The sequence below is a fragment of the Mixophyes fleayi genome, chromosome 6, assembly GCF_038048845.1.
Source record: "Mixophyes fleayi isolate aMixFle1 chromosome 6, aMixFle1.hap1, whole genome shotgun sequence".
NCBI classification, from domain to species: Eukaryota; Metazoa; Chordata; class Amphibia; order Anura; family Limnodynastidae; genus Mixophyes; species Mixophyes fleayi.
Genome location: NC_134407.1, coordinates 183,617,794 through 183,644,408, shown reverse-complemented (window position 1 = coordinate 183,644,408; position 26,615 = coordinate 183,617,794). Strand labels below are relative to the sequence as shown.

Below are 26,615 nucleotides of genomic sequence, written 5' to 3'. Positions count from 1 at the left end.
ATATTTTTTGAAAGTTTAAAAAAACCACATTGAATTTGTTAAAAAACGCTACAAAATTAATTAATTTTAAAAATACTATATTCAAAGCATAAAGCATTTTTTAAATTAAATGAATCTATTATCGCCATCCTGAGTAGGCGTTAACTGAACAGGTACTGCAGTGTTAAAAGTACCACCACAATGCTTATTACATAGGCATCCCCATGAAAACATTTGGAACCACCCCAAACACCCCCCCCCCCCCCCCCCTCCACTAGAAATCCTGCGTTTGCCCCTGGATATAATGGATGCTAACCTGGATATAGCTGTGACATACTGTTTTAACTACCAAAGAAAGGGCATGCTACCAAGCCATTAAGTGGCTAATCTGCCAGAAGGTGGGCCGCAAATGCTCTATAAAGCAATTCTAACATGGATGGAGAAATGTGACTTGTTTTTTTTAAGGATATTTCAAAGAAGTCCTAGTTTGACATCTAAGAGTTATCCTGAAAGTAGTAGTTACAATAATATGTGGTTTATGTACAGGTTATACGTCAAATTCTGTAAGTCACCCAAAAAAATGACTGCCATGAATCCATGTTGGCCATGGCAAATAATGATGTAAGTGTAACTTCATACAGTATGTAGGTGTTTGCATTAATTGCATTGTATTATCTTATGTTCAACTTTTTCCCATCCAATCAATAATTACTTGCAGAAACAAGTATGTGAGACATGTAAATGTTTGCAAGGTGTACTCATATGGAATTCTGTAAGAGATAATAAAAAAGAGCCAAAAAAGACATGCCCACCAACAAATCCCCACACAGCAAATGTACTGTGTAATGATGCAGTGATTAATAATTGAAAAGAAATATTAATTGTGACTCTAATATGTTCTATTTATATCTTCTACAGATGTTGTGGGAGAATTACCACCTGAAGTGCACAAACACCAAAGAGCCTACGTTGCTGGCACAAACCTACGACAAGAACTTGAAAACCATCAGGCATACCTGGGCAATATTGTCCAATATATTGATTTATGTGAGGGCTCCCTTTAATTTTGTCGATTTTCAGTAAAAAAAAATCTATATATATTTATTTAAAAAAAATACATTTATTAATTGTAAAAAAAAATTTTTTTTATCACATCTGTCTGTGTCTTTGCAAATAAATAAGTGTTAGTGTTGCAGGAACAGTAAGGTACACATGCAGACTATAAACATTTATTTATCAGATTAGTGTTGGTGGTTAAACACTTTATGCAGTGCATTTTTCTAACTAAGCACATGTGAAGTGGTTGCAAATCATAAAAAGGTAGAAATAGGCACATGTCAGTACACATTAAATCTGCAATTTTATGTAAAAGGCTTAATATCAATGAATTGATCATAGTAAGTACTGTATAACCACTATGAGCCTAATTGTGACTTCATGTGTATTTGCATTACAGTTTGGCTTAAGTGTAAATATGCATGCTGAAAATCTGGCACATATGGTTCAAATGCAGGTACTCTGCATATCAGTGTAAATATACTGTTAGAAACAAAAAAAAGATAATGGGACAAGCAGGGCCGGTGCTAGGGTCCATGGCGTCCTAGGCAAAATCGGCGCCCTCTTCCCCCCCCGCAAAAATCGGCGCCCTCCTCCCTCCTTCCCCCTCACCCCGTCTTTTCTTACCTTGTCTCACCACCGCCGCCTCTCTGCTCCGTCTCCTCCCCTCCACTCACTGACACTAGTGAGTGGAGGGGAGGAGACGGAGCAGAGAGGCGGCGGTGGTGAGCAATAGCCTCTTCCCCCCCTCCCCATGCATCTGAATGCTGTGCGGCGGCCGTGACAGGTATGGTCAGCGGTCGCCGCACAGTTTTAAAATTAATTTCCAGTTCTGTGGCGCCCTCCAGAGCCCGGCGCCCTAGACAAGTGCCTAACCTTGCCTAATGGGAGCGCCGGGCCTAGGGACAAGTGACAGGTAGAGGGTGAGAGAAGCTAGACAGTGGAGTGGAGGAGAACAAGAGAGAAGGAGGAGGACATGTTAAAGACGAGGAAGAGTAACATTGAGAAGAATTTAGCAAAAAAGTATATGAGAGTATTGTGACAGACTAAAAAGATAGCGATCAACACAAAAGAAGAATAAGCTTTAGATAAACCATACCACAAGGATGAGAATCTGTGTGCCAGGAATCAACAGACAGTCCAGTTGTAAACAGTGTGTGTAATTTCCCTACAGATGTTTATATATCTGAACTACAGTAGTTTCCCTTTCTCTAAAAAAAAGAATTGGAGATTATCAGACTTCAAGCAGGGACAGTCAAGTTATAATAGTGTCCGGAGTGTGAACATCTTTACACACTATTGTGTCATTTATGAAACGATAGATGTTTTGATTCCACCAAAACATCTTGCAGTTGTAAAGATGCAAAGAGAGGTTTAAATTATGCTTTATAATTTCTTTGGAGATGGATACAGTGAAAGGTTATCTAATGTGGCAACAATATTGAAGGTGGTACTGTATTTATTTCATTACTTGAAGACATATTGGGTAGCATGATAAAAGTTTAAAAATTGCACAAGGGTATTCAATACCCTGATTATACAGGACACCTCGGTACTGCAGCAGTTAAATACATCAGCTGTCAATACGTGCATCAATGGGCATTCAAGGTGATTTTATATCCAGCAGGGATGAAATTTCACGAACCATCTTATTGCAAAGGTGGCATCCTATCACAGTACCACGCTGGAAGTCACTGAGCTCTTCAGAACGACCCATTTTGTATCAGAAATATTTGCAAAATGAGACTGCATGGCTAGGTGCTTGATTCCATACACCTCTGGTAACGGGTCTGATTGAAACACTTCAATAAATAACAGATGTGGCCAAATACTTTTGTCCATATAGTGTATATACTCTGTAAATATAGTGTAAGAATACATATTATAGTATAAGACAAGTGATTTTATACATAGTGTAATAGTATTAAAGCAACTGTTACTCCACTAATAATTATTTTTTATAAACTATCAAAATTGTCATGTGTAAGTTTAGGGTTGACTAGTTATAACTTATAAATGGGTATTTAAGTGGACAATATCTAGAAGTTTAGTTAAATTATATAGCTTACATGTTTATTTTTGTATACAGTGAGCGCCTGATTTATCAACGAAACGTAAATGCCGATACGTGGTGTATTTTGTGGAAAATCGATCTGCGTATGCCCTGAATCGGTCTAAACACCAGTTAACACAGCAACATTCAATTCATCTTTCAGCGCAAAGAACACTATAATTTAATGGGCGGAATGGGGAGGAGTATGGACGTGTACATGTCAATGTACAGTAAGGGCGTGCCAAGTTCAAGCACATACACTTAGAATGTAAGCTCTTTAATGAGCAGGGTCCTTCATACCTTTTGTTTTCATGTCCAGGTTTATTTTGTCTACCTTGTATGTCCCTGTTTTATGTATGTACTGTTTTCCCTACTGTACAGCGCAGCGGAGCACTGTGGTGCCTGACATATACACGGTAATAATAATAATAATAATGAAGCAGTGCCTAATTAAAGCTTTGGGCATCTCAAAGCTACGTGCTTTTCTATTGTATCACTTGCACCAGCTACATGGCAGGTGTAAGTGCCGAGTGATAGTGATGACGGATGTGTACGCATGCTCGAACATGTCAGTATCTATCAGAAGCAACTGTAAAAATGCATACTATGTACAGTATGCATTAATAACATCCTGATAAATTTATTTTGTTGGGGAGAAAATAATTGAAAAACAAAATACTTTTTTTTAATGTTTAATTTAATCTTTTCATTAATGACTATATTATTAACAAGTGATGATAATTGAATATTTTTTTTTCCTTTCTGCATTTTTTTGGTACTCTTTATTCCGCATATATATTAGTCATAACCTGCAGTCTATTGTGTCACTGTCAAAGCAGAGCATACCTAGACCCATATTCAACAAGAGATATTTCTTCATATCTGCTCGTACTTGAGTACATACGTGTGTGTGCCCGTATTACATGCATTTTTTTAAAAAACACAATTTACATTCGCTTTGTGTGCCTTAATGTATCAGGCCATGAATGTATTAATTTCTGGGATGTGCTCTATGCTATTCACCACAGTTGTTATTATGTAATCAATACTTTCCATTCCTATAATCAAATATATAACACATATCAAGTATTTATTCTAAGTGTATTATATATTCAGGTGGACGCATTAACCGTTCAATATTACCTAGTAAAAGGGTGTTACATACATCCTTAATTTATAGGGCGCCACATGAGGTCCACGGGGCCGCACAAAGGGCAAACAGCAAGACAGTACATGGTATAACAGTACAATATGGTAAACAAATAACACTACAACTCTCAACACAGCTACTGGAGTGCAAGGGGTACAGTCACTGCACGTTGAAACCTGTGCCCATTAGCATGGAGAAATGGTTAAATGGAGGACCGGTAGGCTTTTCTAAACAGGTGAGTTTGCAATAATCGCTTTAAACTATACGGCTAGGGGATAGTCTGATGGATCGATGGAGATAGATGATGGAAGGGCAGGACAGGAGAAAGGGATAAGGGAGTGAGATGTGATTACCAGAGGGGAGGAAGTAAGGAGCAGTGGAGTTGGAGAGGGCCTTGTATGTGAGGGTGAGGAGTTTAAAGAGGAATCTGTAGGTGAAGGGAGCCAGTGAATGTTTGGCAGAGAGGGGAGGCAGATATAGAGTGGCGAGTGAGCAATCTAAATTTAGCTGTAGCATTAATCTTAGATCAAAGAGGTGCGAGATGGGATTGGTGGAGGCCAGTAAGGAGAAAATTGCAGTAGTCAAGACGAGAAGGGATCTGGATAAGATAAAAGTTTTAGTGGCATCCTGGGAAAGGAAGGGACCGATACAGGGGGCAACAGGAGTAGGCAAGGGTTTGGATATAAGGGACGAAGGAGAGAGGGGAGTCAAGAATGACACCCAGGCATTGGAGTTGGGGAAGAGAGGAAATAGTGGTGTTGTTAACAGTGATAGAGGTCGGGTGGGGAGGAGACTCTTGATGGAGGGAACAACACAACAAGAAGGATCTAGGGTATTCAATAGCTACAGGAGCCTTGAACAAACTAAATGGAATACCAGTAAACCACTAAATCAATTCAAACATACAACATAAGTTTGTACAATGGCGCTCAGTATTCTGTGGGAAAAGGTACAGACTAAACAGCAGAATATATATATATATATATATATATATATATAATGTATACATATATTGTGAGAAAGTACAGCATTGACAAGAATCCAACACAGGTATGAAGAACCATTTAGCTGTTTATTAGCAGTTGTCAGGATTGTAAAACAGTTCCAACGTTGGTTCAGAAATCATATCCAGTAACAGTACACAAAAATCCCCACCATCTACATCTCGCTAGACCTAACATCCCTGTCTGCAAGCCGGCCACTTACTGGCATCGGTGGTCCCACCCACATATACAGACAGGGCCTTTATCCTCCACCCAAGCACTACAACAAATCACAGCAAACCAATCACACCCATGTGGAACACCGGTGTGCGTGTGTACTAAAAGAGGATCCGAGGGAACCTTTAACCCTGCTGCAGACTAACTGTGTTTTTAACAGTTCCCTTAAAGTTTTTAATAGTTCCCTATTTCCTATGCTTCTTTGTCACAATATATATATATATATATATATATATATATATATATATATATATATATATAAATTGCTTGTAGAACACATATAAAGAAATAAATTCAGATAGGATCCATATAATCTTTAGAAAAATCCCATATCCTATATCCTAGATGGGCAAGTATCCTGTAGTTCACCCTTGGTGTTATGCTTACATCAACAGGCAGATGAGAATCAACTTCAATACGGGGTCTTTTAGTTCTTTCTTCTCTCCTATATCCTCTATCTTCTTACTCCCAAATATTCATTCATGGAATATAGAACAAAGAGAACAAAAGCTGGATCTAGGCGGATTACCCTTTTAAAAACTTTATTATCAAATAGATTTTAAAATCTCATTACATCCCATAAAAGGTCATTTTGACAACAGCCAATCTTCCTACCAAATTTTTCCTCTCAGCCGCATATAACAAACTTAGGGAATTCAATTCTATTTAGATCCAATTTTGCTTGTATAGTGGCTCCAGGGTATTGGTGATCAGGAGGCAGTTCAAAATATACCAAACAATACCCAACACGCTTTGATCTAAATATAGATCTTTTTCAAGGTTTTATTTCCTCTTGATGGAGGGAAGACAATGAGTTCATTTTTGGTTATGTTAAGATTGAGAAAGCATAAGAACATCCAGGAGGAGATGGTGTGGAGGCAACTGGACACCTGAAAGAGGAGGGAAGAGAAGAGATTAGGAGATGAGAGGAAGACCAACCTCAGATCCTGTGGGACTACAATGGGAAGGATGTATGTGGGGAAGAAGGAACCAGAGGTAGACACAGAGAATGAGTGGTTGGTGAGGTAGGAGGTGAATCATTAATGGATGGTGTCAGAAAGGCCAATATTGTAAAGGGTGTGGAGTAGGAGGGGGTGATCCATGGGGTAAAGGCTGAAGAGCCCAGGTAAATTTGAAGTGCTAAGGTTGGGGTTTAAAGTGGCGAAGGAGAGGAGGGGGCAGCAGGGGGAGTCAAGAGTGGTGATGAGGGTGTAGTTGTAGAGGGATAAAATGTATACATAATAAAAATGTTTAGGCTTTTGCCTTTTTACTTTTAAATATTTTAATTTATAAAATAGCTTTAAAAACACATTTTTACAACTTTGTGGGTTTATTGCATGTGTTAACATGGAATACGGTAGACTTGGATGTCATAGATATACAATTCTGTGTTAGGGCATCTAAACACATGCTCTTACATTAGCGGTGCTATAACAGAGATGAAGCTTTCCCAATGTATCTAAGCAGTGATAGAGTGTCCAGGATGGCATGCAATCCTGAACACCCAATGAGGGACTAGTGCTTCAAGCTAATTAGTTTCTAAGCTGCATCAATAGACACTATGGCCCTAATTTAGAGTTGGACACATTTTACGTCAAGAGAATATGCATAGAAATTTTGAATCACACGTATCTCAGTATATGTGCAAACACAAAGCACAGCAATGAAGTGTCATAAACACAAAAAAATATTGTCTTCACAGTGTCATTATTAAAAGTTGTATTTTTCATATAAAATGTAATGAAATACAAACACCTCCAAATCCGTTTACCTCTTTATAAATCAGATGGAAATCTATTTCATGCAGTAGTCCAAACGGAAATATCAAATAAGTCATCTGAATAGACACCGGCATCTTCACATAATAAAGCTGCAATGCTAATGAATGAAGTGTTAACAACTGGAGGGGTCAATACGCAAGAAGCACCTGCTGTTGGTGTAATCATCATCATCATCATAATTGTTCATTTCTACACCAGGCCAACAAAACCTGAAAAAGATATGCCTCCCAAGAGATATTCAAGTCTCATTAGGTTGCATTTCAAGGAAGCATGCGATACTCCTGTCTAGTCTACCTCTTAGTAGTAATCCCCTTACTGTACTCAAGTTAGACTTGCCCAATCCCCTTTCTCCCTCTTCAGACATAAGATTTGCAAGTAAGAGATACGTTGAGATCTAGATATGAGCACATTTTGGAAGGCATGTGCAGTTAATAAATGCGTATCTTTACTCCACAAAAATTGCAGCAGTAAATTAAATCCTATGGAGCAACACTGTGGCTTAGTGTTTAGCACTTCTGCCTCACAGCACTGGGGTCATGAGTTCAATTATCGACCATGACTTATCTGTGTGGAGTTTGTATGTTCTCCCCATGATTTGTGTAGGTTTCCTCTGGGTGCTCCTTTATTCAGAATTTAGACTGTAAGCGCCAGGGACTGATGTGAATGACAAATATTCTCTGTACAGCGCTGCAGAATTAATGGTGCTATATATATAAATAAATAAATAATGATGATGATATATATTAGATAATCACCAGACCCCATGTTTAAGTTTTCAAACACTTAATGTTTTGGTCCCTCACGCACTCCAAAAACATACTAGAAGGTTAATTGGCTGCTATCAAATTGACCTTAGTCTCTCTCGGTCTGTTTGTGTGTATGTTAGGTAATTTAGACTGCAAGCTCCAATGAGGCAGGGACAGATGTGAGTGAGCTCTCTGTACAGTGCTGCGGAATTAGTGGCGCTATATAAATTGATGATGATGATGATGATGATCAGATACCTGCTGGCAGTATTGGGACAGGCCCTTATGTAGATCCTACATTATTGGTGATGAAGCCCAAACATCTATAAAGCATACCTTGTTGTTATTATTATTGCCATTATAATTATTATACACATATATGTTTATTAAGCACCGGTATTTTACATGTTCCAATGAAAAAGACATACCATATACTTGACTAGAATTTTGCATACAAAACTTCATAAAATACCACTGTACAAAGTGCAGGCAGGGCTACGGGCAATTGTAATGGGCCTGAACTGGTAAGGGGGCCCGCCGCTCTGATGATCCTGGCAACTACTTCTAATTCACATGGAGTCTGTTGTGAGCCAGAAGCGGTTCACAGCAGGGCTCATAGGTGATGGTGGGCCCTGAGACAGATGTAAAGGAATCTCAAGATCAGGCAGCGGAAAGACAGCCCCACCCTTGCCCAGCAAGTCACTGTAGAGCTCATGGGAGGATGACATGATGTCCCAGTCACATCTTCCCGCTGTCATGTGGTTAAATATTAACAGTCTGGTTGCATGCGTGGCGCTCTGATGATGGCATGTGGGGAAGTCGGACAATGGCACATGGGGAGGTCTATTGATGACATATACGGAAGTCTTATGCTCATGTAATGGGCATGTGGGGAGGTCTGGTGGACATGTGGTGCACTTCAGTACTGAGGCGGATGCTATAGGATGCTCCACACTACACCTCTGAATCCACCATGCTTAGTGGGAGGGGATCACAGAGTAGGGTGGGTCGGGCCTGTTTCATTAAAACTGGGCCCCAATTCCGATGGCATTGTTGTATACTGTAATACAGTACAGATGTAATAATATACATAGCAGATTCTAGAATTAATTTAGGCTGCAAACACTTCTGGAAGCAAACTGAATGTATTCACACATCGGTCTGTACATCAGATACAAAAGAGGTACGGTTTTGATGATATGAGGAACAGGGGGATGTTGGTCTAAAAGAAAGATCCTTGCACAACTTGAGAAGGCATGTGTTATCCATGGCACAGCTGTAGGTAGGGGGACCTACTGGCCAGTGTACCTGTTTAATCTGCATGGCTTTATACTGCCACTACCAAAGAAGGACTTGTTGTCCTGTTTTACTCCTCATCACCTTGATCTAAAAAAGAACTGTACGTCAAAAGGGAGACAGGTGGGAGGTAAGGGGTAGTGATGCAGGAATACATCAATGTTATCATGTCATAGCTGAATATCTAATATTAAATTATGCATTAATCCAATTAATGAATTTGGAACTCTACAGTCATAGTTTTAATGACACCCCTATTCTATGTATTTCAGGGGCAGGCTGGGCTGGGGGCAGGGCGGCATCTGCCCCCTGGGCCGACCCATAGTGGGCTACCTTGGGCTAGGTCACTGGGCCACCTGCATTTATTTTCCTTTAAAATGTTCCTAATAGGCTGCTGAGTCAAGTCTTGCCCCCCAGACTAAAATTTGCCAGCCCTCCCCTGATGTACTTCATAACCATAGTTTCCAATGCAGTTGAGCTGAAATTGCATGGTCTATTTTGATACAGGCTTGTTATGCAAATAATGTCAAATCCCTGGTGTGTTTTCTAGACTGATAAATTCATCACACAAAGGGAAACAACCTCTAATTATTCAATTTAGCATGTCATTAATATACAGAAAGGAAATCTGCATGTTGCATTTTTTATATATCCCTAATAAAAAACAAACATGGAAACAAATTGTAAGACAGCATGTAAGTGTCACCCAGAGCACAATTATATACTCCAACACAACCACAGTGAGCAAAACAGACATTTAGAGGAAAAATACCTTAAAACAGTATTTTGTTAATTAACAGGTCAGCCCCATGTGGCCTTTTTAACACAGATTAATTAACTTTATTTTATTCCCAGCTGTTTCATATTATAATTGCTAGTTAGGCTAGTGCTATGTCATTGCTCCAATTTGAAGCTAAGAAGAGAACTAAGCGCAATAAAAAGAGTAATTTAACTATGTTTCAAAGCTGCAAAAAGCATTCGTGTGGCAGGGTGAGTGGGCAGTCAGTGAATGACCATCAGGCAAAATGTGTTAGTATCACACAGAATATATCATACTACTGAGAACGCAGTTGGAAAAGAAAAGAGATGATATTTTTTAGCTATATATCCTCTGTCGTGTTCTCCCTTAATACATCTGCTACCTGATGTGCAAGTTTATCTCACAGTGTTCACATTCTGCTAGATCAATATTATAAATAATCTCAGAGTTTTGTGATGCAGGTGAGAGCCTGCATCCCTACACTCATATGTTTATTCTGTGACCTTCCTCCTTCCCTTTGCAGATAGAAACATATTTAGATTTAAAAGTAACCCTTACAGGTCTATGGTCTGTGCCCCTCCATTAAAAGTAGGCCGACAGAGGTGGGCAGTTTAGAGGGGAACTGAGAGCCAAAGTGAGATTAGGCTCTGTATAGTTTGACATACAAAACGTAAGAATCTGCATTGCAGTACACTTATGTACTGGGAAGTAGGCTATGCAGCATCTCTGATTGGGGAATTTTGTCACCCTGCCCATCTGAAGTTTCAGCCGAAACTCAAAGCCATAAACTTACAAAATAAAATGTTAATACAGGAAACACTGAACAGAGAGACTAACTTAACTTATAACTGCGTTTTTAGCATTTCTGAGAGATAATAGTTGTGAAGATTTTTTTTTATTTTTTAAGAACAATGTTAATCACTTTTGGTGATGCCATACATGTACTTAATCTTTTTTGCACTAAACACAGTCTTGAAACAAGTTACTTTTTTACATGCTCGTCTAAGTGTGCTTGTGGATACTGTTGGACAGTATCATGATACTGTTAACAATATGCCATTGGACATCAAGAGCCACTATATAATTTGGTTCATTTGATTCATTAATTGATTTTTATGGCACTGTCTTTATGAAACCAGAGTTATGACAGACACAACCCAATCCACTTACTGTGGTTCCCTTTATTTAAACTGAAGGTTAATTTAATTTATAAAGTGTGCTTTGGAAAAGGAGGAGAACATCTCTACAAGACATTCTATATTCTTTCCGAAACCCCTTAGATTGGAGAACTGGTACTTTTTATTTTATGTTTCCCTATTCATTGCTTACTATAACTGCCTGCCAGCTACCATTGACCTACTCTGTCTCCCAAACTGCTTGCACAGCTGACTGGCAACATTAGTTGCTCTGTTGAGGAGCTTTGTGCAATAACACCTGGTGGTGGAATACTGCAACACTTTAAGTAAATGGTTTTGGTGTTGGATGCGACATGAATTACAAAAATGGACTTTGACTTTGTGACGTTGAGGCTCGCCCTTAGTATAGGGCGAGCCTATACTAAGGGCATGACTTTGGATTTGTGAATGTGCATGAAAAAACAATAACGTTGTTACAATCCACAAGACATACATAAATTTATGAAATAGCAGATGTTATTTTAAGGGAGTTGAGGTCAAGCTATGTCATACTTAATTCCTCTATATTTTTATTCTGGACCAAGCATGAAGTATAAAATCTGTTTTTGCCCAAGGGCTTGAATGGGACATAGTAATCATTTAAAGGGTAGCAATAAAAATGGACATGCTTAAACATGTAAAATATGTAGAAATGAGGAAAAGAGGCACCATTTTGCAGCAATGTCATACCTCAGTTATGCCAGTCTCAACATTGTGAAGGGCGCTCCCATAGGGGACTTGGACATCCCATGTAATGCGTGTGACCAAGTCACATAAGGAGCAAGCATTGACATTCCTTTGTAACATCCATCTCCTCACTGCAGCAACATATAAACATATCTCCCCCCAACCACCCTGCCCACCATGAAAAACCACACGTCCTTGCACAACTCTTGCCTGTCCGTCCAAGCAGTCTCTTGTGAGACTAAGTTCTGTAGCATTATAGGGACAGTAAGGCAGCATATCAGACTGAAGCGAATTCTCACTGATTTGCTGCCAGAATGGCCTCACTGACAAATGCCATGCCTCACTGCGGCTTGGTCTCACCTCCAGCCACAGTGAGGTCCGGTACAATGCTGGACAGGTACCGGGGGATCCAGCACAGAAATGCTACAGGAGCATTTCTGCCCTGGATCTCCCTGTAACTGTCCTGCTTCCCATAGACTGCAAAAATGGCCTTTTTTGGGCCTGATTAATCAAGGGATGCATACTGAGCGCAATGCTCTACTACACAGGACACTGTAGGGTATGTCCCATACCTATGTGGAATATAAATTTGCAAAAAGAACAGACAGAAAAAATAATATTAAATTAATGTCACTTGTTCATAATATAGGCATTAATGACACAACATTAAAAATAAAAAATTATTATTTTCCCCATGAAATACATTTATTAGGAAGTTATTAATGTCTAATGTAAATAAAATAAATGTTTACAGTTACTACAGATTGCATACATCTACTATAGCATTTATACACAGCCGTAATCATTAGTGAGCGGCACTTAGACCAGCCCTGTAGCTGGAGCCAGGGCCGCCGAGAGGGGGGGGGGCGGGTACTAATTACCCGGGCCCGGGCATGTCAGGGGGGGAGCAGCATAGTATAGTGTGATGAATGGGAGCCAGATGAAGGGGGCAAAAGCAGCATGGAGGGCGCAGTGTGGCGATGATGAAGGGGCACATTATTGTAATATTGGAGCTGGAGGAAGGCCTAATTATTAATCGTGGATGGTATTGATTTAACGCCAGGGTTGTTTGGAATTATCTAAATGTAGCTATTTTTTTCCCAAATAGGGCCCCCAGCATTCCAGGATCCAGACAAGCCGCAACTAAAGAAACATGCAGCAACAGGTGGTGAAAGTGAGAAGAACAGGGAGGAGAGAGCAGGACAGTATGTGAAATGTTGTGATTCTAGTAGGGACAATGTCAATTTTTGGTGAGTGTTGTGCCCAATGTAAGGTGGAGGCCAAGACTGAACACTGCATTTTTTCTATACTACACTTTGGTGCTAGATGTCAGGAGTGCTTGGACATATATGACGCTCGTGCAAATTGAGAGCCGAGTGATTTTGATGTGTTAGCCACGCCCCAATGGCGAATTTGCCACGCCACTAAATGCACGACCACAGCCTCGAAAAATTTTGCGCCGCCGTAAGTCGGCACAATTTTTTTTACCATGCTCAACTATGAGGGGAGCCCCATGAATTTGTTGTACCGGGGCCCTGAATTCCTCTTGGCAGCCCTGGCTGGAGCAAGAGATACGGCTGAAAGTCAAGTAACTTTGAGATGCACAGGGCTTGAATCGGATGCTGCTGTGTGTGCTCAGGTTTGGCACGCATTTACTGTACATTGACTTCGACCAAGCACTCCTTCCTTTGCGTTCGAAGATGAATTGAAAGTATCTGCGTTCTGTAGCATAAGGTCCAGTTCTGGGCATTAGCAGAGTGAGTTTGCAGATGATACCCACAAAATTGCTGTTTACGTCCCTTGAAGAATCATGCCCGTTGTGTTCCACTGGCATATTGAATAACTAAGTCCATTTATAAGAAAATAGCAATATGTTTCTGAATAATATGAATATATAATAAACAACAATATAAATTTTAGATTTTTTTTGTCTGTAAAACAATTGAATTATAAATATAGCAGTTTTATTTCATGGCAAAATAGCAATCATTTTGGCAAGCAGACAAAAATCAGAATAAAGTCTAATTTCTCTGCAAGCTTCATTTAGACTGCATTAATCCAAGGATACACAGCATTATTTCTCTCTATCAAAAGGACCCCTTTCATCTTGTGTACTTGTATTATATTTGCTTTGAAGGAGTTTCATGATATTCTAATTCATTACTTGGACAAAAATATCTCTCATGGACAATGGAAATATTTCCACTTGATTACACCAGTATAATTACTGAATGTGCGGATGCAATTAAAGAGGCACATTTATTTTGTGTGCTGTGTGTATTAATATTGCATGACATTTTAGCAGCCAATAGGAAGCTTGAGCAACAGAATATCAGTTGGCTGAATTATATATAGCTCTATTATTGCGCAAAATAAATATTTACAGTCGCATGCAATCTATTGCTTTATCTCAGGGGGCAAAATCTGTATTGAGTAGGATGTGGAAATGTAATTTTGGTACAGTCATGTATGAACTATATACTACTACTGTGTTATATAGAGACGAGAGTTAACCAAAAACTTTAAATATTTATCTATAAATTTTAAAGGTAAAATACATTCTAGTCGTGCTCTAACTTTTCACTGCAGATTTGTTTAAAAAAATAAAGTTAAATCTAATTCCTCCTTGTCAACTCATGGACAGTGAACAAAGCAAATCTGGTATCGTAAAATAGATCATTAAATCATAGTGTGTGGGTGTTGAATACACCACTCTGCAGTCTGTACAGAACTTCAGAACTTGTCTGTTACCTAGGCAACTGCAAGATAATTCCGCAAGATCACCTGCCTTAGAGTGATGCTAGGTAGAGAAGTTCTGCCCTACTAAATAGCTGTAAATGTCTGCTTTGTCTAAAGGAAAGAACAGAGAGCATACTGGGCAGATTTCCTAGAGTGCTGCTAATATTCTACTTATGAATCAGTGATGGTCAGGGTCATTGGAGATAACAAGGGGAAGTTCTCCCTATGCTTTGGGCGAGCCTCAAACTTCTATTCATGGTTATTATTAATACAGGAGCACCTACTATCCATTATATATATATAAAAGTAAAACAAAGAAAAGAAAAAAATATAAATAACAAGACAAAATAAAAATAATTAGCATTTAAATATAAATCATACTTGCCAACTCTCCCGGAATGTCCGGGAGACTCCCGCATTTTGCGAGAGTCTCCCGGACTCCCGGGCGAGTGTGGCAATCTCCCGAATTCTGCCCACTTCACTAGGAAGTGACCCACTTCCTAGTGAAGTGGGCAGAATTAGATCCCAAACGTATTCCCGGTGAATCGCGGTGTTTAGCCCAGCCCCCCGCTGTCAAATGATGCGATTTGCATCATTATGTCGCGGGGGCGGAGCCAAAATGACGCAATTTCGGCGCCCCGCCCCCCCACCTGCTACAGAGAGTCTCCCGGACACCAACTTAAAAAAGTTGGTAAGTATGATATAAATATATGTATTAAATGGGATATCCTGTTAGTTACTGTTCTGCCAGTGCGGTAGTTTTACTGTTCCCCTGCTCTGAGACATCCACTAATTCATAGTGTTTTGGATTCTGGGGGAATCTAGAATATCTATTAACAGCAGATGTCCCAGGAGTGTTTGCTGTTGATCACAGAAACTGAACATCAGGATTGCTTTAAGATAGAAAACCCCTTTAATCCCCCACCCCCACTAACACCACCACCTTTACTTAATATGTGAATTTTTTACAAGCCTCTGGATCTTGTAATTAAATATATGGGGATTTTTCCCTTTCACATGCCCTTCATTTTCATTTGCGGTGAAAGGTAGGTGATCTTGCAGTGTAAACTAAATGTTCCTTTAATCACTTTTACAACTTTTAAATAATAATTATTTCGGTTTAATTTTTAGCACTAGTAACTAGCTTCCAAATATTGAAAACCTCACCTTAGAAGTTAATGTGAATGATATATTAAATTATTATTTAAAGGCTATTGATTGAAAGGTTTAATGTGCATATCAAAAAGTCTATTTATCATGTAATTAACTAAAAATAGTTGTTGAGCACTTAATTAGGATTGCAATAATGCAGTATGCTTCTGAGGGATTTTTGGGCACTGAACTGGCACTTAATAGCAAACTAATTAGATATCGATGTGTGCATTTAATTGAGGTTTCAGATGTGTAGATGTAAAGCACATGTCCATTGGTTAGATTTTTCAGAGATGCAAATGGAGTAGAGACGGTTAGACTAGAAATGAACCTTCCCTTTCCATTTCTGTTTAAAATGCTGCTTTCTCTGGGCAAAATGTTTTAATGCTATAGTCAAATGATTGATTTTACCAAATACGGATGGGATAACCCAACCTGTACTCAAACCCTCCATTGCCAAATTTAATGTGCACCAATTATAGTGCACATTACAGTGGCTCTCATACACAACCAATTGGAGCATGCTGCTCTTCAGACTCATGCAGTTTCCTTAAGCCACAAATAGAATCAGCTATAAAAACTGGTGCACTGAAAATGGTGTGTCACTTACAAACGGTGCACAGTTTCTTAGGCTAGGTACACACTACAGGAAAATCGTAACGGTTAGCGATTTACCAACAACAGGAAAATAAAAATCCCAATCAGCATGCCGATTCATGTGTACACACTGTACACGGTTACCTTCAGATCTGTGCTCCTTATCTTTCATAACCATCGGCTGCAAGTGACAGCTGTCCTAGGTCCTGAGTACCGCTGTTTATATAATAAAAAGAAAACTATCGCACTAATTGCAGGGAGTTGTGTTCCCAACTGCACTCTATTACAAAAAATATTTTTTCTAACATCTCTTATATCTTTTATATTCAGTATTTATATATATATAGTCTTATCTTTATTACATGGAGTGCAATCTTAAAATTAATTATAGTAGAATTGGGAGAAAGTAGAAGAAGTTTTCTATAAAGATGCACTATCAGCTCCAATAATTCATATTATAGGGATCATCACTAAATTAAAATATAACTTTTATTAAATAAATTAAAATAAGGGAAATATAAAACCAGGTGTGTGTGTATACACCGTGCTCAAATAAAACTGCTGTCTGCATCAACAATCTTCTGTATTAATTGCAGGACCTATGCTTAGAGGCAGAAAATGGGAGAGATATAGTCCTTTGCCACGGACTAAGCAGACCTAAGCAAAACGCGCGTCGGCATTCTTGCTGTCTGCACCTTTTATCTTAATTACAAGGCAGCCTATTTATAACGTAATTATACTGCTCCAATAAACAGTCATTTCATTTGGAGTCAGTATCTAGGCAAACAGGAATACACTCCCCATATATTTGAGTAGGCTGAGGACTCACATTGGGCAGCACAGTGGCGTAGTGGTTAGCATGTCTGCCTCACAGCACTGGGGTCATGAGTTCAATTCCCGACCATGGCCCTATCTGTGTGGAGTTTGTATGTTCTCCCTGTGTTTGCGTGGGTTTCCTCCGGGTGCTCCGGTTTCCTCCCACACTCCAAAAACATACTGGTAGGTTAATTGGCTGCAATAAAAAAAAAAAATTGACCCTAGTCTCTCTCTCTGTCTGTCTGTCTGTGTGTGAGTGCGTGTCTATAGTAGGGAATTTAGACTGTAAGCTCCAATGGGGCAGGGACTGATGTGAATGAGTTCTCTGTACAGCGCTGCGGAATTAGTGGCGCTATATAAATAAATGATGATGATGATGATGATTGGTTTAGGACAGCTTTAGAGCTAAGGTTAATCAGGCTTCATATACACCTCTCCCGATTTCTGCCTCTAAGCATAAGTCCAGAAACAGCAAAGAGCCCGGATCATGTCACTTCCAGTTACTTTACCCCATGTGGAACCCACTCTCAGTGCTCTGTTAATTATGTTGGACTTGTAGATTAAGTACTTTATTCGCTTTACCACGATTCAAGATTTATCAACATCTCAAAATTGGATCACTACATTTTGGCAACTGTGCTTGATCCTAGGTTTAAGAGCTATGTCTTTTCTTTCGTTCCAACTGACCCAGATCTCAAGAAAAAACTTAGCTTTCCCAAGACATCCAGTGGTGATGCAGATGAGTCTGCACAACATTTTGACATTTGGTCTGGTCAAAAAGAATTGCCCAAAAATCGTGACAGCTCGTCCATAAAATGAACTACAAATTCTATGAGGAAGGCCATTACCCGCAATTACATCAAAGGACACAGACTTCTGTGATGGTGGATTCCTGCGGGGATGAATTAGTATTGTTTGAGGATGATGTACACACTGATGAGGGTAAATATGATGACAGTGTAGATTGCAGGTGCTGAGATCTAGCTGAGAGAAAGGAGCTAGATGATACTGGTATGCTTGGTAATATTTTGGGTAGAATGGCACCTTGGCAATTATATGTTTTTCTACAGTAAGCTTTCACCTTTATCAGAGAGTGTTTTTTTTCTTTAAAAAGGTACAAGGTTTTTATTTAAATTTTTGTTTCCCTGACTTAAGAACTGTGCTACCCCTTCTGTGTCCCTCTGTGAACTGGCACTGGATCGTCATGGAGGGCGGTACTTATAGAATCCAAAACTCGCAAGGTTCAACGACGTTATGATGACGTTTTGCATTGTTTTCAAATCCGAGGGTTCGGTACTCGGATCTGCTAAATTTGGGTGTGTTCGGTTCTCAGGGAACTGAGCCTGAGCATCTCTAATTTTTACATTGCAATTTAAAGTTGATCTAGGACCTGCCCTACCCAAACTGTAAATCTGTCCCAACATTTTAAATTTACCTCCCGCTCCATTACAACATGGTTTTGCCAAGATACAAAGTTACTCCTTTTTTTGCCTAACTTCTCTTAAAGGCTCAAGCCCTTTGTGAGAACATTTTGACTCACTAGAGGCTCATCTGAACGAGCCCCTAGTGCTCACAAGCTATGTCTGCTCCATCCTGATCCCCAACCATTATTATTAAGAACAGCGATGTAGACCATATCAAACTTAGCAAGTGCATGCCTTTGTGATTAATCCCCTGACTCTTAAAATAAATATGCGAGTAATGTTGTTTACACTGATATAGATTTTGATATAAGGGAAATAAAGATGCACAGAATACATGGGATGCCACAGATGAACATCTAGTTCTCATTAAACAGTGCATTCTGGGAATAAATACGTTAATGTAAATAGAACTCTATCCCAATGGTTCTAATTGACAATCTGCTGTTCAGTGCAACCTTAATTATCTTTTCCTAGCAGGAAAGAATGATCCAAGCTCAATCACTTATTGAACTTGGAATAGTAACTCTGTACTTACATGCGCATTCCCCTCAACGCCTTTCCCCTCTTTCTTTGCTTTCACTGGTGAATTTTTTTTTGCTAAATATTAAGTAGCAAAAAAAAAGCAAAAAAAACCCCCATGCAATGAAAAGTGAAGACAAGCGGGGAAAGGGGGGGGGGGGGGGGAATTTACTACGGTAATTTCAACGATGATTTTTGCTCACAGCAGAAATCCGCGTCAAAATGACAATACTAACAGTAATAATGCGCAGCCCATGTTATTCTCAAGCATAACACTGTCAATTGAGTTCCCTCAAATGCATTTACCATGAACTCATTCCATGCTGCTCTGGGCATGTGCAGAGTTGACCTACTTGATAAATACACCCCACCATACAATGCTTTCTTTTATACATTTATTTTAATATCAGCTCTAATCCTTCATGAATTACAAAATAACTAGTTAGCTAGCATCTCTGTGAACAGTCTGTTCCGCTATAAAACTCAATTTGCGCTAAATTTTGCGTCAACATCACTATTTCTGTTAACTAGAGTTCTTAAATTATATTTTACTTGCATTTACCACTGCTGTAGGTGATCAAGTATTTTGTTTGTGTGAGACAGATAGATAAAGTACATCAAATCTATCAGCTTTATATTTATTTTGAACATAAATAAAACCATAACAGTATCAGTTATTTAACAAGAAGAAAAAATATTTCCCCAATTAGACAGAAAATCCATTTGCAGTTACTAATAACTGCTGTCATGGAAACAGATTGTCCAGTGTAACAAGAGGAATTTTCTTTCAGGCCAATGCATTATTAGCAAGACCCCTTATCTTTATAGTAAGGGGGAGGCTAATTATTCAGACAATTAACCAGCAGATAAACAGCGCTGTAAAGATCTGTGTCCCATTTATTTAGAGTTGCAGTTCCTAGAGGTTGCTTTTGAATCAAACAAGATTCATAATGATACTAGTTTATCCTGCATCACTGTTTTATTTTGCACAAAAGTGGTTTAAATACCATTTATACAGTCTATAGGTAAAAGGGAGAGGACACTTCATAGTGTAGATATGTATTTTATTAACAAAAGCTTTTAAAAAAACAAATGATATAAAAAGTTATATGCTTATTGTAAGACAACAGAAGTCCAGACAGTCACGATTTGACATATTTTTCATTACAGTGACTTTGTCAGAGAGGTGGCTTGTGATTTGCATTTAAATTATCAAAATGAACTACTCATTTAAAATGGTGTGGGAGGGGGGTATCTTATCCAACCATTTGAGATTTTCCTTTGGCCAATTACAGCTCCAGTTAATCATAAACCGAGCATCCTAGAGAGATCAAAACATGGTAAAAATTATTCTCCAATACACTCACTAATACATTCAGTATATACTGTAGTTTAATATTCTTAATATATTATCCCATAAATAACTCCAGGAAATTTGTGATAAATAGCTTTTTATATAAACACTGCTAGAAATTCTTAATTAACATAATTCATTCTCATGAATTAATAAACATTATTGCAATCCTAGACATTTCCTGAATTTCATTTGTACCCATATGTCAGTTTTTGGAGTCCTGGTTCCTGTGGACTGAGAACTTTTGTGCAGTACCATTCTCTCACCAGGGGTGCTGCTGTGTTTTTGTTTCCTGCTGTTAAGCCACTTCTCTGCAATCCTCAGCAGTTAATGAGCTGCACCTGTAACTGGTTTTTAAAACCCTGGCTCTTTCTGAACCAAATCATTGAACCAGTGAGGGATTTGATGGTTGCACTCTGCTACAGTCCCTGAGAGCCTGTTTATCTGCTAACCTTGTAACCTTAATTCTAACTTGTGCATTTGCAAACCTTGATCTTGACTTGGCAAATTTTGAATCCTGTTACATGTGTGTGATCTATATTTGATTCTCCAGCAATAAGGACTCCATCCTGTGTATGCAAAGTTGTAACAGGTTGTCCTGTGTTATCTATTACCTTACAATCCTCCATTGGAATCAAGACACTATGGCAGCGGTTCCAAAAGTGTGCGCCGCGGCTCCCAAAACAATACGCAGACTAGATGGACCAAGTGGTTCTTATCTGCCGTCAAATTCTATGTTTGGTTGTAAATGAGAGCACCTGTAAAAATGTATTTTATGTTCAGTAGACATTAAGAACATCCTTATAAATGTATTTCACGGGGGGGGGGGGAATATAAATACATATTTTTACTGTGTTATCATTAATACCTTTATTATTGACTGGTGATTTTAATTCTCTTTTTTTTCTGTACCTTCTATTGCGAATTTATAATCCACATAAGCATTGGACATATTCTGCAGTGTCTTGTGTAGTAGAGCACAGCAGACCTATATCCGAAATCATTAGCGCATGTATCTTGAGATCTGTTCCTCAATGAATTCAGGACTGTGCAGAGTCGATTTACATACATGTTAAAAACAAACGCACGTTACACTCAATATACATGCCTTGATGAATCAGACCCATAGAGTTTAAGAGGATGAACTTGATATAGAATTATTTTCATTGTATTTAAAATATAAGGAAATGATTACACAGGTCTGCAACCAAAAAGCTGTTTTCATAATTTTATCTGATTCTTATGTTTTTTGGTGCGCTGAATTCGAAAATGACCACTGTTTTTTCCTGGGATGTCAGGTTTTTTCACAATCAAAATGTGCCTTGGTCAAACAGGTAGCTGGAAATTGCTAAATTTCAAATTCATCATACTTGGGGGGAAAAAAACTGAACATGGAAAAACATTTTCACTGCCAGTACTCCCAAAATCATGAAAATACATGTTTATTGGTCCTGATCGTGATCACTGCATTGTTTAGTGTGCTTGCTAGGGCCTGCCTGGACATGTTCTTTCATGCATTAACTTGTTCTCTGATTCCTCCACAATCTTGTATTTCATTTCATCCTGCTATTGTCTGTGTGGTTCAAAATTAGTGCAATGCCTCCAAGAAAGTGTGTAAATTTGCCTGACAGTTTCTGCTTCATATATGGAGAGTTCATGGTGAAAAAGCAGCAGTTGAATATTACAGATTTTGTTAAGGAAGTTCATTGACTCTTCCAACAGAAGCTTATAAGCAGTTTTACTTCACAATGGTGGCCGTTATGTGTCCATTCCTGTTGCTCATTCGGTGTACTTGAAGGAGACTTATGAGAACTTGGAGTTAGTACTCTAGAAAGTGGGTTATCAAAACCAAAACTGGTTGGTATGTGGGGATTTAAAAGTATTGTGTATGCTGCTGGGACAACAGGCTGGGTACACCAAATACTCTTGTTTTCTATGTTTATGGGACAGTAGAGACCGACAAAATCACTGGAAGCAAAAAAATTGGCCACCAAGAAGTCTAGTTGTTGGTGAAAAGAATGTTCTCAGAGATAAATTGGTACCCCCTGAGAAGGTTTTATAACCACCACTCTATTTAAAATTAGGATTAATGAAGCAATTTGTTAAGGCACTTCCCAAAGATAGCGAATGCTTCAAGTACTTGGGATCCCAATTTCCAGGTTTAACGGAGGCAAAACTGAAAGAGGGGGTTTTTGTTGGCCCGGATATTAGAAAACTCATATCCGACAAAGGCTTCATCAGTTCAATAACTCCAACTCAAAAAGAAGCGTGGGTTGCTTTTACTGTGGTCATACAAAACTTTTTTGGAAACCAAAAGGACCCAAATTGCAAGGAAATGGTGGAAACAATGTTGAAAGCGTTCCACAAACTTGGTTGCTCCATGAGCTTATGAGTCCATTTTCTCAACTCACACCTTGATTATTTTCCTGAAAATTTGGGAGCAGTGAGTGAAGAGCAGGGAGAACGTTTCCATCAAGATATAAAAGAAATGGAAAGAAGGTATCAAGGGAAATGGAGTGTTACGATGATGGCTGACTACTGCTGGATGTTGTACAGGGATCTTCCGGAAGCCACCTACAAGAGGAAAAGCTCAAAAAGAAGTTTAGAGTTTAAAGTTTAGATTTCACAAGCAATCTACTTGAGTGTGGTGTTAATTTTGTCATCACCTGTGCAAATGAGTTAATATTTTTCATGTAAATAAAATATTTGCGTTAAGAGATTTTTTAAAATGATGGCCACCCGTTTGTTCGAAAAACCTGACGTCCCAGGACAAAACGTCTGTCATTTTTGGATTCAGCGCACCAAAAAACGTAAGAATCATTCAACTAAACCAAAAGAGCTGTCCAAATTTTTTTTTTTTTGCAGACCTGTGTTATTAATTAATGAGAATAAAGAATCTAATACAATTTTATCGTCATTCAGTGTACTCTCTCCTACACTTTCACTTGCTACGTTTGCTTTTCACAAACTCTCTCACCTGTATTTTCTGTCACACGCCGGTCCCTCCATCAGGGCTCCCCACTACAGATCCTGTAGATCCTGTAGTAACGGTCCGGAAACTGAATAGGAGTCCAGTGGCAAGAAGGAAGGCAGGCCACAAGAAGATAATATAATAAAGAATGGTCAACAGTAGCCGGGTTTGGTACACAGTAAGGCCATAAGGCAGAGGGTTCAGGCAGAAGCATAGTTGAGGACAATCCAAGGTCGGTACACAAATAATAGATAACTGGAGGCAGGATGCAGCAACAGGAACTGGATCACTGGCAGAAGCACACTAATCTGGCAAAGAAGACAGGAAAAGGCCAGGTTTTCTTTTTAGGAAGGGGAGGAGCTAGAACATGCTGGAACATCAGGAGATCAGTGAAACTTAGCTAGATAAAAGGCAAGGAGCTATTCAGCAGCCAGAATAGCTCAGTCAGCAGAACAGCAACCCACAGAAACAGAAGCCCTGGGTTTGAATCCTGTCACCTGCACTCTGTGCTCCGATGTCATATTTGTCTGTTGTAATCTTCTCTATTCAGTTGTGCCAGAACTTCTTGTATTGTAGCCTACTAAGCTCAGGATTGTTGTGGCTCTGGTGCATCCTATGTCCTTTCTATTCTGCAGATAATGATATATGCTTCTCAGCTAATCCTGGTATCCTGTATCCATTCCTACATAACTAATCCTAGTGTCCTGGAATCATGTATATGTTCTTATACAGCAGATCTTGGTATCCTGTGCTATATGCTTCACAGATAATCTGGTAATCTGCTATCCTGTATCCATTCCTGTTCTGGTCATTCTTTGTCAGCACGTCACTCCTGCCCCTGTCTCTTCACTGCTCTCCTTCCACTGATTCCCCCTTCCACTATTTTCCCATTGCCTTTGTATTTACTGCTCTTATCTCTGCATTGCCTTTGCCATTGTATAGCTGTACCATAAAATTGCTTTGCCATAGTGTTGCCTCACAGTTGTTTTAACTCTTTGATTAAATGGCCACTGGCATACTTCAATTACTCCATCTAGGTCTCTACACTACCTAGGCCCAGACATCATCAGGCTCCTGCACCTACCTGGACATTGACCAAATAGGTCTCTGCACAACCTTTACCATCCAGGATTCTATACCACATAGGCCCCTGCACCACCATGGCTCAATCTAGATATCACTACATTATATCCTTAGTATTGCGCAGACTTCTCTACCATATTGAATCTCACTATTGTTCCCATTTGCTTCTTTTGTAACTCAATACCCCCTCCCTGTAGAGTGTAAGCTCACACAGGCAGGATCCTGTATCTTATTTATCTTGTCTGTACCCTATGCCGCATATCTGTCCACCCTTCGTCCTCCTTCGTGCCTCTTTTTTGTCTTATGCTCATTTGCAGTTCTGTTAATTGCATCCATGCATTTATTGTTCTTATAAGTACATTTTGTTCGTATCTGTATGTACTTCAATTTGTTATATGTTCTATCCCTGATGTATGGCGCTCTGGAAGCTTTGTGGCACCTTATAAATAAAATATAATGATTATCAATTAATATATAAGCATTTAAACTCAAAGGGATGCTGCTGTACTGGTACTTTTAGCAATCATAGCAGAAATCCATTTAGGCTTGCTGGGGTAAACAAGGAGAAAAATAGTTGTGCTGAAATTGGTGTTGCTAAAACATTAAACAACAATTGGCTCCTCTCTTAGCAGCAGTGGCACCTGAATATTAGAAATTTATAAATAATATCTCCATGTAGTGTTCTCATTGACCCAAAGTTAGAAGCACCAACAACAGCAGAGACGCATTTGGTTAACCTCAAAGTTTTTTTACATCATTGCGGTATCGCTAGTAGTTAGACTCTAGCTCTATATTCTTTATGTTGATAGCTATGGTGAGTATGAGAGAGGAACAATTGTTTCTGTAGACACAGGGGCAGGTTCACCATATAGAGACTATATATAATGTCTACACCTACTGTGATGCTCGGTTTGTAAGAAGCTCACACACATCCAAGGTGTGACAGCAGAAATGTTAACGCTGCTATTTGGACTCCAAGCACGTGCTAATGAACCTGGTGACTTCATGATCTGCCATATTGCAATGAGGCATTGTAGGTGAGGCAAGTGACACTATCAGAGTCAATCTCCTTATTGTTTTTATTCTATATTTTTTTTGTACATTACTAATTGCTACATATATTTATGTATATAATTTACGCTAAAATAGTATTAAATGACATGGAAGGTGGTGAAGGCTTCAACCTCCCCCTTGTGTGCCACCTTTCACTCACATGTCCCAGCATGCACTGACATGACATGCTAGGACATGTAATTCTATAGCAGCTGGAGAGTCCATGGGGCTGGCCAAGTCATGCCATCTGCAGGGGTGTTTGTAAAGTGTTTTAAAACTAGAGATGGGCGGGTCCGGTTCTCCGAGAACCGAACCCACCCGAACTTTGGGTATCCGCCCGTTCCGAATCCAAATCGAGGCCGAACGTCATTGTGACGTCGTCGGATCTCGGGGCTCGGTTCTCGCGATACTTCAACTTTATAAATACACGCCTCCACAGCAATCCATCGCCATTTGACAGAGGGAGAGAGCAGGGTGTAGTCATAGGCTGATTAGAGCAGGGACAGAGAATACAATATTGTTCTTGCAATTGCTCTAACCAAAATCGCTAGTGCAGAGAGGAGGATAGAGGTTTATTATTTTTTCTTAATATTTGGCACTCCCCAGCGCTTTTGGGGTGTCCCCCATAATTGTGCATAAATATTTCTGGCTGTCAAAAGTCATATCTGTCAGCAGTATCTACTAAATAATTTTTAGCACTCCTCAGTGCTTTTGGGGTGTCCTCCCTAATTGTGCATTAATATTTCTGGCTGTCAAAAATCATATCTGTCAGCAGTATTTACTAAATAATTTTTAGCACTCCTCAGTGCTTTTGGGGTGTCCTCCCTAACTGTGCATTAATATTTCTGGCTGTCAAAAGTCATATCTGTCAGCAGTATCTACTAAATAATTTTTAGCACTCCTCAGTGCTTTTGGGGTGTCCTCCCTAATTGTGCATTAATATTTCTGGCTGTCAAAAGTCATATCTGTCAGCAGTATCTACTAAATAATTTTTAGCATTCCTC

General features: G+C 39.2%; 1 long non-coding RNA gene across 1 annotated transcript; it reads right to left on the bottom strand.

Moving 5' to 3' along the window:
- Positions 1-20,267: 20,267 nt before the first annotated feature.
- On the bottom strand, positions 20,268-23,734 carry LOC142160505 (uncharacterized). Its single transcript, XR_012693245.1, has 4 exons — positions 23,603-23,734; positions 23,482-23,563; positions 21,119-21,262; positions 20,268-20,471 (listed from the first exon to the last, which is right to left on the bottom strand). It is a non-coding gene; the product is annotated as an uncharacterized LOC142160505 (long non-coding RNA).
- Positions 23,735-26,615: the final 2,881 nt, after the last annotated feature.